The sequence below is a fragment of the Eumetopias jubatus genome, unplaced genomic scaffold (genome assembly GCF_037043125.1).
Source record: "Eumetopias jubatus isolate StellerSeaLion01/CBP00866 unplaced genomic scaffold, mEumJub1_p1.0 scaffold_6, whole genome shotgun sequence".
Taxonomy (NCBI): Eukaryota; Metazoa; Chordata; class Mammalia; order Carnivora; family Otariidae; genus Eumetopias; species Eumetopias jubatus.
This window is the reverse complement of record NW_028274812.1, coordinates 16,080,180-16,093,665: the sequence shown is the minus strand read 5'-3', so window position 1 is coordinate 16,093,665 and position 13,486 is coordinate 16,080,180. Positions and strand designations below refer to the sequence as shown.

Below are 13,486 nucleotides of genomic sequence, written 5' to 3'. Positions count from 1 at the left end.
CTAGTAAAATGATGTTGTGTTCGAACTGTAGATTCTGATGTCAAGTACCCATGGGTTTGCATATGAGCTCGGACACTTGCTGCTAGAGTGATTTTGGACACATTTTAATGACATCTGAGCCTCAGTCTTCTCATCTATAAAATGGTGATTACAGTATTGTAGCAAACCTTATGGAGTTATTGTGAAAACCAAATGAGATTATTTATTGATTCAGCCAGTATTTATTGAGGACCCTCTATGCACAAGGCATGCAACTCAGAGCTGGAGATACACAGTGAGGAAAACAGACCCAGTCCTGCCTTCATGGAGCATACTGCCTAATGCTGTATGTAATTAATAGAAGAAATGCTCGTTAACTGTCAGCTGTTATTAGCAGTCGAAATCACTTTGCTCTTCCTCAAATTGGAGTATGTTTTTGTGTTGAATAGAGGGGAGATTCCCAACCATCAGACATGGAAATTTTAATTGGTAAGACTTCAGACGTTGTGCTGCTGCAAAGGTGTCCTTTGGTGGCACCTGCTGGTCTTCGGTTTTTGATGGAAATTCCAGTCAGGAAGAGGGGGTAGCTGCCATAGAGCTTGCTCTGTCAGGGCTAGTCCCAGTCCCACCCGTGAGCTGGAAGCAACAAAGGGCAAACAAATAAGGATTCTTGGAATAACACCATCATTTGATATCAGACAGACCACCGTGGCAGTTTTTTCACATGCCAACAGGTAATTGCCACTCGCCACATTTGTGCCTGTAATCATCAAGTCTAGCAGTTGCTTCTTTCACACTCATCATCAGCCTCATAATCAAACTCAGAAGTGAGTTATTTTACTAGAAAAGATTCTACTGGGCTAAAGAACTTAGCACTGCACTTTTATGCTCAGCCATTATAAAGTTCACTCAGGGCTGTTGAGACCGTTTTTAAGAATTCCCTGTAGACATGCAGTCAGGATCCAATGAGAATTTATGTAGTTCATTCCTCAAGGTCTGTACTGTATAGTTCTTGTGTACTTTGCTGCTTTGGTACGGAATCTACTATGAGAGTGGCTAGACATGCCATCTAAATGGATTTGCTCCATTGATCACAGCATAACTGTAGAGCTAATGGACCAGGAGTCTGGGAAGGGCAGGCACTGAAAAGTTGGGTGCTTATGTGAAGTAGTGGTTCTAATGCATCAACTCCACAAATGAAAGAGCTTTTAGAAGAAAGCACTCTGTATGTGCTGACAGAGCTCTCTGCTCCTGTACCAATCCTTACTTTGTCCCTCTACATTTACAGAATATGTGTTATCGTGGCAAAGCATCTTTAAAGGTATAGGCTGATGATGTATGCAAAACATACTGCTTTCTGTGTGACCTTGGACCATCCATTAGCCTCTCTGGGAGGGTTCCTTGTAGACATTCCCATGTGAAAAAGGTGAAATGAGGAATTGTGTATCTCTGACCCTGAGATGAAAGCTGTGGGATCATAACCCTACCTGGTAGTGTGACCTGAACTAAGTTACTTAGCTTCTCTAGGGTTCAGTTCCCTCCTTTCATAACTGCAGTATTTTGATGAGTAGTATCAAGTGAGAAATGGCTGTGTAAACCATGGCAAACCAGTCAAATGTCAGTGATTTTGCTAATGCTTTCTATGACCTCTTCTAGTCTAAGAGGCTGTAGGTGGGGGAGGATGCAGTGACAGAATTCTGCCCACTGCCAGATGGGTTAGGGTGCTAGCTCTAGAGTCAGAGTAACTGGCTCTACTCCTTTCAAGTTGTGTGACATTAGGCAACTTAACCCTTCTTAGCCTCAGTTTCTTTATCTGTAGAATGGGGCTTTAAATAGAACCCTATTTAAACCCCGTAGGTTTGAAATGAGGTTTGAATGAGACTGCTTGCTAAGTCCTGGCACAGCACCTGACCCATGGTGAGACTCGGTGATAATTCTTAGCCACTTCTCATTATTACTCTCCCCATCATTGATCCTTGACTAATAAAGGTTAAATTTCCCCTTTTTCATTTAGGGTTTTGGGGTGATTCTTTTCTTTGGGGGGGTGGGGAGTGATTTTATTTTTAACTGTGGTAGAATACATCGAACAAAGTTTATCATTTTAACCATTTTTAAGCGCACCATTCAGTAGTCAAATACTTTTGCATTGGTGTGCAACCATCACCACCATTCATCTTGCAAAACTGAAACTCTGTACCCATTAAACAATAACTCCCCACTCCCCATTCCCCCAGCCCCTGGCAACCACCCTTCTACTTTCTGTCTCTGAGTTTTTGACTATTCCTCATATCAGTGTTTGTGCCCTCCTGTGACTGGCTTATTTCTTAGCATAATATCCTCAGAGTTCACCCGTGTTGGATCATCTGTTCAAATTTCCTTGTTTTTCCAGGCTGAATAATGCTCCAATTTATGTATGCCATGTTTTGTTTATCCACTCATCTGTCTGTGGGAACACTTGGGTTGCTTTCACCTTTCGGCTTTTGTGAATAACGCTGCTATGACATGGTATGCAAGTAACTCAATGTTAGTTTTAATATAAATAAAGATCGCGTTTCCTTATGTATAACTGTGTGACAGCAGTGACTTGCAAAATATGTGTAGACTCAAGACCTGTAATGTTAAACTCTCATGAAGGTGCTACCCTAATGCCATGGCTGCACTGGAATGTGGGAAGCAAAGCCAAGGTATTGAACTGTGGGAGCAGGGCATGATCAGGAAACAGTGCTCTTACCCCGCCTTGCCTGGTCAAGCCTGGTCTGTGGGCTACATTGGATGACATTTCAATTAATATCTGGTTCCTCTAAACATTGTTTTAAAGTCCTCTAATCACTTTCTTTCATAAGAATAGTCTCATTCTAATAAAAAATGTGGGTGTAGTCTTATATAAAATAACTCCAAATTTCATTCCAGTTTAAGTCTCTCCCATCTTGGGCCTGCGTTTGGCTGATAATGAGAAGGGAACGGTAGCTTTTTCTCTGTCCCCCGTTACCGTGCATTTAGTCTGCCTCTGGCCCCTCTAGGGTTGAAGCTTGGACATTCGATGGTACCCGTCCAGCCTCTTCCAGCAGAGAACCCACACTTTTGGCAGAAACCCTCTGGGCGGTATCCCCTTGAGAAAGTCCTACTGCCAATTCAGTACCTGATCTCCAGGCACCACAGAACTTTGACCTGTGACCTTACCATTGGCAGGAGTGCAGTTACAACTCTCACCTGAGTCTCTGTTCCGCTGCAGGGGCTGTTTCTCTTCAGCCTGCAGACTGGTAGTCATCCCCAACCCACCACTGTGCCCCTGCCTTAGAGGGACCTCCAGTTGTGCATTTAGAGTCTCCCTCGTTAGCTCCGTATCCTTTCCACTGGGTTGTGGGCAGTGGGATTCTGCACATTGATAACTTTCTTTGAAGAAATCCTTTCTGGGCTTCTAACTTTGATCAACCCTTTGAAATCTCAAGGTAGCTGTTGGGCTAAAGGATACAGAATCTATTTTCAAATAATGTCTTTGCAAATGCTGCTAGGTTTAGCTTCATCCTTAAACATGAGAACAATTGACGCTGTTTTGGGGCTTCAGACAAAAGTGAAACCAAAAGAGCCCCATTTTAATGTCCTCCCACAGAAGTTAAATGCAGTAGACATGGGTTTATCTGAAGTCTGAGAGAATTTATGTCCCCAGAAAAGTCATTGTTTATAGAAGTCTGTGCCTCTTAAGATATAAAAAACCCAAATCCAAAAGAAGATTGATAATTTGGGTTACATTAAAAGATAAATTCTGTATGATAAAAGACATAGGATTTCAAAAACAAGTGACAGGGTAGGAGAAACCTTTGTAGAGGTAATAGACAAATGACTAACATTTGGAATATATATAAACCACCAAGAATTATGGATTGATTTTTTTTAAGACAAGAAAGCCAATAGAAAAATGGGCAAAGGATTAGAGAGGGTAATTTACAGAAAAAGAGCACTCTGACAGAATTTCTGGGTCAAAATGAAAATGTGCAAACCATCTAGCAACTTCAGTTCTATGTCATACCTTGGAAAAGAAGTAACTGAAGATTTATTTAAGTCCTTTGAAATAATTTACTTCAGTACACATTTATCGAGCTTCTGCTGTTATGTTAAGTAATATATGGTAGGAGCTGGGAATCAGAGATACAGAACAAGTTTCTTAGCCTCCAGTCATTTATAATGTGGTGTGAGGAGTAAGCCCATAAACAGAACCTCAGTGGTAAGTGCAATGCACTTGTGAGATTAAGTATCCTATTGATTAACGAAGAACCTTAAGAGATGATAGGCATCTCTTAGAATTTTCCCCATACTATGGGTTTTGTGAGGTATATTTAGTCTAGTTTTTTTGTTCTATCCCATCACACACGGGGAGGGAATTATTTTGTCTACTCTGCAATAATTATTCCAAGATAATGGAATCAATATTCCGTTTAGACTAAAAATAGAGTGAAATTTATTTAATTACAGTTGACCCTTGAACAGTTTGGTGGTTGGGGCACTGACCCCCATCCTGTGTAGTTGAAAATCCCCATATAACTTTTGACTCCCCCACAACTTAACTACTAATAGCCTACAGTTGATCAGAACCCAGTCAATGACATAAACAGTCAGTTAACACATATTTTGTATGTTATATATATTATATACCGTAACCTTAAGATAAAGCAAGCTAGATAAAAGAAAATAGTATTTTTATTTTTTAAGGTTTTATTTATTTATCGAGGGGCGGGTAGAGGGAGAGAGAGAATCTCAAGCAGGCTCCCCAGTGAGCGCAGAGCCAGTGGGGCTCGATCCCAGGACCCTGAGATCATGACCTGAGCCAAAATCAAAGAGTCAGCCACTGAACCTACTGAGCCACCCAAAAGAAAATAGTATTAAGAAAATCATAAGGAAAAGAAAATACATTTACAGTACTATACTGTATTTATCAAAAAGAAAATCTGGGGGTACCTGGGTGCCTCAGTCAGCTAAGCGTCTGCCTTTAGCGCAGGTCATGATCCCAGGGTCCTGGGAACGAGCCCCGCATCGGGCTCCCTGCTCTGCGGGGGGCCTGCTTCTCCCTCTCCTGTGCACTGTGCTGTCTCGCTATCTCTGTCTCTCTCTCTCAAATAGATAAATAAGTCTTAAAAAATACACACACACACACACACACACACAAAGAAAGAAAATTTGTATATAAGTGGACCTATCCAGTTCATACCCGTGTTGTTCAGTTAACTGTAATTGCACAAATTTGTCAGACTAGACCAAAATAGCCCCTGAGAATTTGGGGGTAAAATGCTGTGGTCCCCGTGATAGCTATTTCTATTCCTCCTTTAGCCAACAGTCCTCAAGGGAGTCCACTTAACCTCCATTCACTGCTGTAAAAGCAAACATTTCTTTGGCTTCAAATCCTAATCATGTGTTATTTTTTAAAAAATAAGAAGAAAAGGAAAACAACATTGAGTTTCTAGGCTTTAATAAATTATCTCATTTTTAAACTATTTGTAAGGATTTCAAACTTACACATGATCCTTGGTTTTTTAAATTTGCTTTCTGTTTTCTTAATTTGGTTTGGATTCCCATTTCGAATGAATACCTTTCCTTCACTCTGGAATTCAGCATACACTTGTACGTGTTTAAGCTAGGAGTTCTTAACGGGTAGCTACCAGCCACTCCTCCCATGATTAAATACGGAATTCTATACGTACCTATATGGTTAATTGGTTGGTTTTTTTTTCTTTTTTTAACAAGAGAAGGGCTCCACGACTCTCACTAGATTTTTCAAAAGGGTCCATGATCCAAAAAAATCAAGACCCAGGGTCCTCTCATAGCCTAAGGGATGCTGTGTGGCATTTCCCCATACTTCCTTTACAGTGACCTATACGAAGCTTTGGTGGCTTTTCATGTTCCACTTACATTTGACATTTAGTGTCCTCTTCTGAAGTGCTGGTCAAGACGCAGCCTGAACTGAGTGTGAGTCTTCTCCTTGCCATCTGCAGAGAGCACCACTGACCCGCCCTGGGTTCTCCCCTGGCTGCCTGGGTACATAAGCAGAGCAGACTGTGGGTCAGAAGAAAACGTTAGACCAATGCCCGGTGGTTAAATCATGCCCTGAGCTTCGCCCTGAACGTTTCAGGATCAGGGTTTCGAGATCAGAATAAATAACCAAGGTCATTCTAAGACACACTGAGGGGGATTGGGACGCAAAGGCTCGTTAATATTTTCATTACAAATGCTGCCATTCTCTGAGAGGTTCCCGAGCTGCAGACCTGTGTTCCAAACCAGCCGTCACCTGCGTTCTCACCGAAGCCTGAAACAGTTCTGGGGGGTGGGGTTGTTAATCCTCATTTTTACAGATGACCCAGCTGAAGCCTAGAGAGATTACAACATGTGTCCTCTGTCACCCAGCCAGTAAGTGGAAGAGGGTGCAACCTCAGGGCCCCCTTCTGCTGAAACCTGTGCAGACGGTCAGTTGGCCACTGTGCTTACAGTGATTTTCTCGTTTCTCTTTAGCCGGTTCCCACCCACTCCCACGAAAAAACACCAAGCTTCAGATGACCTGTCTACAGGGGATGGCCACAACTTAAAATCGTACCAGTATAATTATACTGTGCCGAACTGTAATAATGTCTGCCAACAGTGGTGGGATACTTTTGGGTTTTCTTTCTTTCTTTTTTTTTTGTAAATTATTATTATTATTTTTTTTAATTTTAATTCCAGTGTAGGGGATTTTTTCTTCTTCTTCTTTTCTCCTGACTACTTTAAGAGATGTTTCTCCCTAATACAGTACTAATTAAAAGGTTATCTTGTTGAGTCACAACATCTTACTGCTCCCCTTACTTATCCACTGTCCTTTTGCAAAACATTTAAATCTTGCTCCTTGGGCTTCAGGAAACCCTGCTCGCAGCTTCAACCAGTCACCGGCTTGCTGTCTGTTTCCATTTTTTATTGCCATCAAATTTTAAATATCCTTTCATTTTGGTAGAAGAGAACCAGACCAAACTAAACATTCCTATAATTTCACCCACTCTTTAAAAAAATCTGACGTCAAGTGGCCTCCCAGCTTTCTAAGCTGGAATTCTCCCAGACCTCACTCTGTTTACATTATTTAGAAACACAGATCTCAGCCTAGGCTCTATTTTTCTTAGGATATTTCCAATTTTTTTTCCTCCAGTGATTATATCTGTAATTAAATCAAGGACAAGAAGTGCAGAGGTGTCCGTCACGTGCTAACCTTCGGGGAAACTACTCATCACCAGTGGTGTTCTTTTTTTTTTTTTTTAAAGATTTTATTTATTTATTTGACAGAGAGAGAGAGAGAGCGAGAAAGGGAACACAAGCAGGGGGAGTGGAGGAGGGAGAAGCAGGCTTCCTGCCCAGCAGGGAGCCCGATGCGGGGCTCGATCCCAGGACCCCGGGATCATGACCTGAGCCGAAGGCAGACGCTTAACGACGACTGAGCCACCCAGGTGCCCCACCAGTGGTGTTCTTTTTTTTTTTTTTAAAGATTTTGTTTATTTATTTGAGAGAGAGAATGAGAGAGAGAGAGAGAGCAGGAGAGGGGGGGAAGGTCAGAGGGAGAAGCAGACTCCCCGCTGAGCAGGGAGCCCGATGCGGGACTCGATCCCAAGACTCCAGGATCATGACCTGAGCCGAAAGTAGTCACCCAACCAACTGAGCCACCCAGGCGCCCCCAGTGGTGTTCTTTAAGCCCGATGTTCAGAAGCCCAGTCCGAGAAGGTGCTTCTCACTGTCTGGGGAGTTCTGATGTCTCTAATGGAGCTTGAGACCTGACCACATTCTCCCTCGTTCTCAGGGCTGGTCCTTATTCCACCCCAACTTTCTCTGCCTGTGCTTCTGTATAAAGTCACCCTTCCCTCTTTCATCAGCTAGTCTTCTGCCCTTAAAAAACATAAGTAGGGAAAAAAAGGTGAAATATACTGAGTATACAGTATCCAGGAAAATATGCAGATTAATATAATAAGTGCCTGTATTCCCATCATTCACTCGGTTATGTTAAAATCATAACATCGCTATGTGCGCTTTAGTTTGTTGTTTTGTTTTTTTAAATAAAACATTCAACACAGAGTTGAGGTCCCTGTGAATCCCTCCCTGATCTCCTTCCCTTTTCTGCTTCTCTAGAGGAAGCCACTCTCCCAATTTAGGGATTATCATTTCCAGACGTGGTTTATACTTTTATTCTGTAAGTATGTATCCGCAAAAGATCTACAACAGGTTCCTGGACCTTCTCTGTTCATGTACTGTCTCAGCAATTTTTTCCTAAGGCATATGAGGCCAACAGAAATACCTAACACATCCATTTATTAAGTAGTTAGGTCCACACAACTTCATGGATATTTATGTCTTGACACCTTAGTAGCTTCTGAAAAAAAGAATACATACAAATTGAAAGGAAAGATATTATTTCATTTTTAAATAGCCACCATAACTTATTATTGAGATGTGTGTCTTTGTTGGGCACTGAACAACTTCTCGGTCCTTGAGATTGGTGGATGCTTCAAAGTTCATTTCCTGTTTCCCATTGGCTTTCACACCATTCTTGCTCTTACTGCAGCAACCGTCAAAAATTTGGCTTCACAAACATAATGTCATTGAAAGGAGCGTAGGGCAATAAAGTGGAAACCAGGAACTACCTCAGAGTAGAACTTGCAGGGCTCAACAGATGTCAAGTACTATCGAGCTTCCCTCCAAACTTGAAAACACCCCATGGCTCCTCCAAGTTCAGTGCAGTGGCTCAGGACAGCCCAGCACATCAATTTGGGAACCGCAGATGTGCATGTTTCTGTAGCATTTTATAGGTTTGAAAGTTTTATGCATTAATAAATCTTACTATCTGCATTGCTCTATAGGAGGGATCAGCAAACTTTTTCTCTAGGCTTTGTGTGTCATAGCATCTCTGTGCAAATATTCAACTGCAAAAGGCAGCCACAGGGAGCCCCCAAAAATGCAGGAAGGAAGCCGTGTTCTAATAGATTTATTCATAGACTCTGACATTTGAATTTCACCTAATTCTCACATGCAATGAAGTATTAGTCCTCTTTTTTTCCCCCAAACATTAAAAAATGTAAAAAAAAAAAATTAAAGACTATGAAAAAAGTTGCAGGCCACCCAAAAGCAGAAGGCAGGCTATTTTTGTTCAACCTGACATTCCCGCATTTATCCGAGTAGCTGTGATCAAAGAAGCCTCATCCAACCCGTAGTGAAGTCTTCCTTGGCATGAACAGAGGCACATGCATTTGTGTGCTCTTCCTTCAGGGGCACTGAAATTCCTTTCTGGTGTTCTGTTGCAAATAATGCTACCGGGAACCTTCTAGTTTGTGTCTCTGAGAATATAAACACAAGTCTCCGTGCAGCAGTCTTCGAGGTTCTGTTCCCAGGAGTGAGGTGTTAGGGGGGTTATGTTCTGAATATGACCACTTGGCCATTATGTGTTACAAGTATCTTCTCCTGTCCATGCCTTGTTTTTTAAATGTGTTCATTGTACCTTTTCTTTTCCATCCTTTCTGTTCATGATTTCTGCTTTTGGAATCACAAAGATCATCTATATTGGCTTATAAAATGCTGCCTCTTACATGTAGGCCTTTAAATATCTCAGAATTTCTGTTTGTTTAGGGTGGCCCTTTTCCCAAAGTCATACCATTTGTGAAATTTTTTCCTCCCCAGTGTCTCTTTCAGAGGTAGCTGTCAGGCCCAGCCCTTAAAAAAAAAAAAAAAAAAAACGGGCCAAGCAGGTTCCGTAGATTTAAATCAATCAGGAGCTCAGTTCCCCTCGTCCCATGCCCTGTTCAAGGCCACTGCCGGTGGTGGGGCCTGCACTTGGAACTGCTTTCTAATCCACCTACTCTGGCCAAGTGAGGGTCTCCCTCCTACTCCGCCTCCCCAGGGAAGAGCAGCAGAACAGTTAGATGGTCTCCAGTACTGCTTCCCAGCCGCAGAGCCCAGGCTTTCTGCAAGAAGGAGATCCACGCATCATCTCCCCCTTCCCCTGACTAGTCACCTCTTGATGCTGGACTTGCCTTGGCAGTGGTACCTGGTTTTTGGAGAAATGAAAAGCTATCCTACTGCCTCTTCTGACTCTGTGTTGTCCAGTTCTGGACATTTGTCATCAATAGTCCCGTGGACCTTTGAAAAGAAGGTTTAATTTTATGGCCTATTTACTTTTCTGTTTGACAAGATCCTTTGAATAAAACTATCTTAACTTTTGCAATACTTACAGTTCATCTGTTTGCTTATTATTTGTATTGCTGATATGGTCTCTAAATATAAATCAATCCAAAAGTGTTTTTGAGATAAGGAAGAAATAACCTTCACTATAGAAGATGACAAAAACTTCAGGTCTTTATTATCTAGCTCAGCAGAAAAAGGAGTATGTGATGATACCAATTTTCTAGAATTGATTTGCAGAAGAAGAATACAAAACATTTATCCCCTTTCTTGTGGGAAAGTAATTGAAGAGTTTTTGATTAGAAGCCTAGTTTCTGTTTGTCTTTTTCCATGGTGCACATGGGATAGTAAATTATGAGAAGTCAGGCCCCCCCGACCCCATTTCTCTGCCTCTCCACAAAGTGCCCACCATCCTGAATTTTGTGTATTGATGATAAGACTTTTTAGTTATTGCTACCAACTTACATATGTTTTGTATGTATCAATTCTCATAATTTTTTTTTAAAAACTTAGAAACAGGATTTGTTAATTAACGATCACCAGATTTTACAGCCTGATCTTTCAGAGTTTTGGTGGAATTAAGTTAGAGTAATATTAAGTTACACTAATATTTTTTGGTTCCTGTTTTGGCCGATAACAGTTTTGGGGTCATTTTCTGCTACATATGCTGAAAATCAAGATAATGGAGATGATTTTCCACAGAGCAGCCAAATATATTAGATTGCCAGCTCCAGCTGCCTAGGTTTGTTTATTTATTTTTTATTCAGGTAGAGTTAACATACAGTGCTGTATTAGTTTCAGGTGTACAATATAGCGATTCAACAGTCGTATACGTTGCTCAGTGCTCCTCATGATAAGTGCATTTCTTAATCCCCATCACCCATTTAACCCATTCCCCCTCCCCCCTCCCCTCTGGTAACTGCCAGTTTGTTCTCTATAGTTAAATGTCTGTTTGTCTTTTTTTCCCCCTTTGTTTTTTTTTGCTTCTTAAATTCCACTTATGAGTGAAATCATATGGTATTTGTCTTTCTCTGTCTGGCTTATTTCACTTAGCATTTTACCCTCTAGGTCCATCCATTGTTGTTGCAAATGGCAAGATTTCATTCTCTTTTTATTTAATAATTTTTTATTGTTATGTTAATCACCATACATTACATCATTAGTTTTTGATGTAGTGTTCCATGATTCATTGTTTGTGCATAACACCCAGTGCTCCACGCAGAATGTGCCCTCTTTAATACCCAACACCAGGCTAACCCATCCCCCCACCCCCCTCCCCTCTAGAACCCTCAGTTTGTTTTTCAGAGTCCATCGTCTCTAATGGCTCCTCTCCCCCTCCGACTTACTCCCCTTCATTCTTCCCCTCCTGCTATCTTCTTCTTTTTTTATTTCTTAACATATATTGCATTATTTGTTTCAGAGGTACAGATCCGTGATTCATCAGTCTTGCACAATTCACAGCGCTCACCATAGCACATACCCTCCCCAATGTCTATCACCCAGCCACCCCCATCCCTCCCAATTTCATTCTTTTTTATGGTGGCGTAATATTGCATTGTATATATATCCCATCTTCTTTACCCATTCATCTGTCGATGGACACTTGAGTTGCTTCCATTATCTTGACAGTAAATAATGCTGCAGTAAACCTAGGGGTGCATGTATCTTTTCGATAAATATCCAAAGGAAACTAAAACACTAATCCAGCTGCCTAGGTTTGAATTGTCCTCTGCCGTGTGCTGGACGTATCCTTGGGTAGGTCACTTAACCTCCCCAAATCACAGTGGCTCCAGTACCTATCACAAGGCTTATTCTGCGGATGATGTGCAGTAACGCTGGAAAAAGTACAGACCCAGACCCACACGGAACAGTGGATGCCAGCTACCGTCTCCACCTTAAGATGCTAAGGATCTTTACTTTTTAGGTAACTCTTCACAAATACTAATTCATTTTTCAAGTGAAGAATAGCTGTGTGAGTACACTTGATGAAACTCCTATGAAACTCATAGAGGGATTTGAGTTCTGCCAGTGGGAAACGCTGTTGCTTGTATCTCTTCTTATACAGAGGCATCCAGGACCATCCACACCAGGGCTCTAAGAGATCTAAGGGAATTGGATTGCTTCAAACACCCTCCTTTTGGGTTAGGGAAATCCTTCTAGAAGGCCTTGTTCAAAATGCTCTGTGGTTACCAGGCAGAATGCCGGATGCCCTGGAGCCCAGTGGATTCACAGGTGCATGATGTCATTCCAGCATCTCCCTGTCTTGCCTAAGCCTTGCACTATGGAATGCAAAAGAGCTCAAGAAACTGAAACTCAAAAATTGTTGAGAAACAATGCAGAGAGTCTTTGCAATGGCATTAAACATGAAAATTAAAAACATATGGTCTGAAATTCAACTGGCATATTTAACATCTCAGATATACTGTGGTGCCAAAAGGGATGCTAATCAAAACATGAGGGATTCGGCTTCTTATTTGGGAAAGACCATCACTGCCAAGGGGAGAGAGGCAGGATGCAAATCATTTTGCAATTTGAAAAACTAGAGTAGCTAAGTCACGCAGGATATGCTACTTTTAACCATCTTGCAGAGTCAATAGGTCCAGTATTCTTGCTCTTATTTCCCGGTGCGCTTGTGTAAGAATTTCACCTAGGGGAAATGTGAATATCTTGGGACCATCCCACATGTATGTAATATAAAACAAATACCTTTTGTTTGTTAAAGTAATATTCTAATCATTATAGAGGACTCAGGAACTTTTCATAAGAAGAAAATCCAAGTCCTGTCCAGTATGTCTGTCCATACAGATACTTCACATATTGTTCTAATCCTGCCCTTCTTCTATGTAGGCTTCCTTGTAAAGGACATTGTAATCCTATTGAGATGAGTTATTCACTTTTATCTATTTATGTAGACCTTGTAGAGTCTATAGGTCCAACACTCTTCTGAAAAAAAGCCATTCTCCAAACTGTTTCTCTCTTTCCGCTGCGCCCACACCCACCGTTCCCCACCATGTAATCTCTTATTGGGGAATCTGTTCTTTCTGACGTTCTGCTGGTCAGTTCTGAGCTTCATCCTGCTCAGCTCTTAACCACATCGGGTGGGGCTTCTCTCCTCTTCCTTAAAGCTCTTTCTAAACGTCAGGCTCTCCCGGCGCCTCCCAGCTGCTCTTTCCAGTGCCATCCCTTTGTGGGAGCGCCCCATCTGTATACAGCTGTAATCTAGCTTCTCCATAAAAAGTCATTAAATGTCTTCCCAATTCAGAGAACTTTGTAGAGGCAGGGAAGGGAACAGTTCATAACTTTTTCATCAGTATTTCAATTACATTAGAAGATGTTC

The 13,486-nt window shown here is 41.6% G+C and overlaps 1 protein-coding gene across 2 annotated transcripts in view; it reads left to right on the top strand.

The window, feature by feature from the left end:
• MTHFD1L (methylenetetrahydrofolate dehydrogenase (NADP+ dependent) 1 like) overlaps positions 1–13,486 on the top strand; it is a 185,680-nt gene that overhangs the window by 80,157 nt on the left and 92,037 nt on the right. The window lies entirely within an intron of this gene.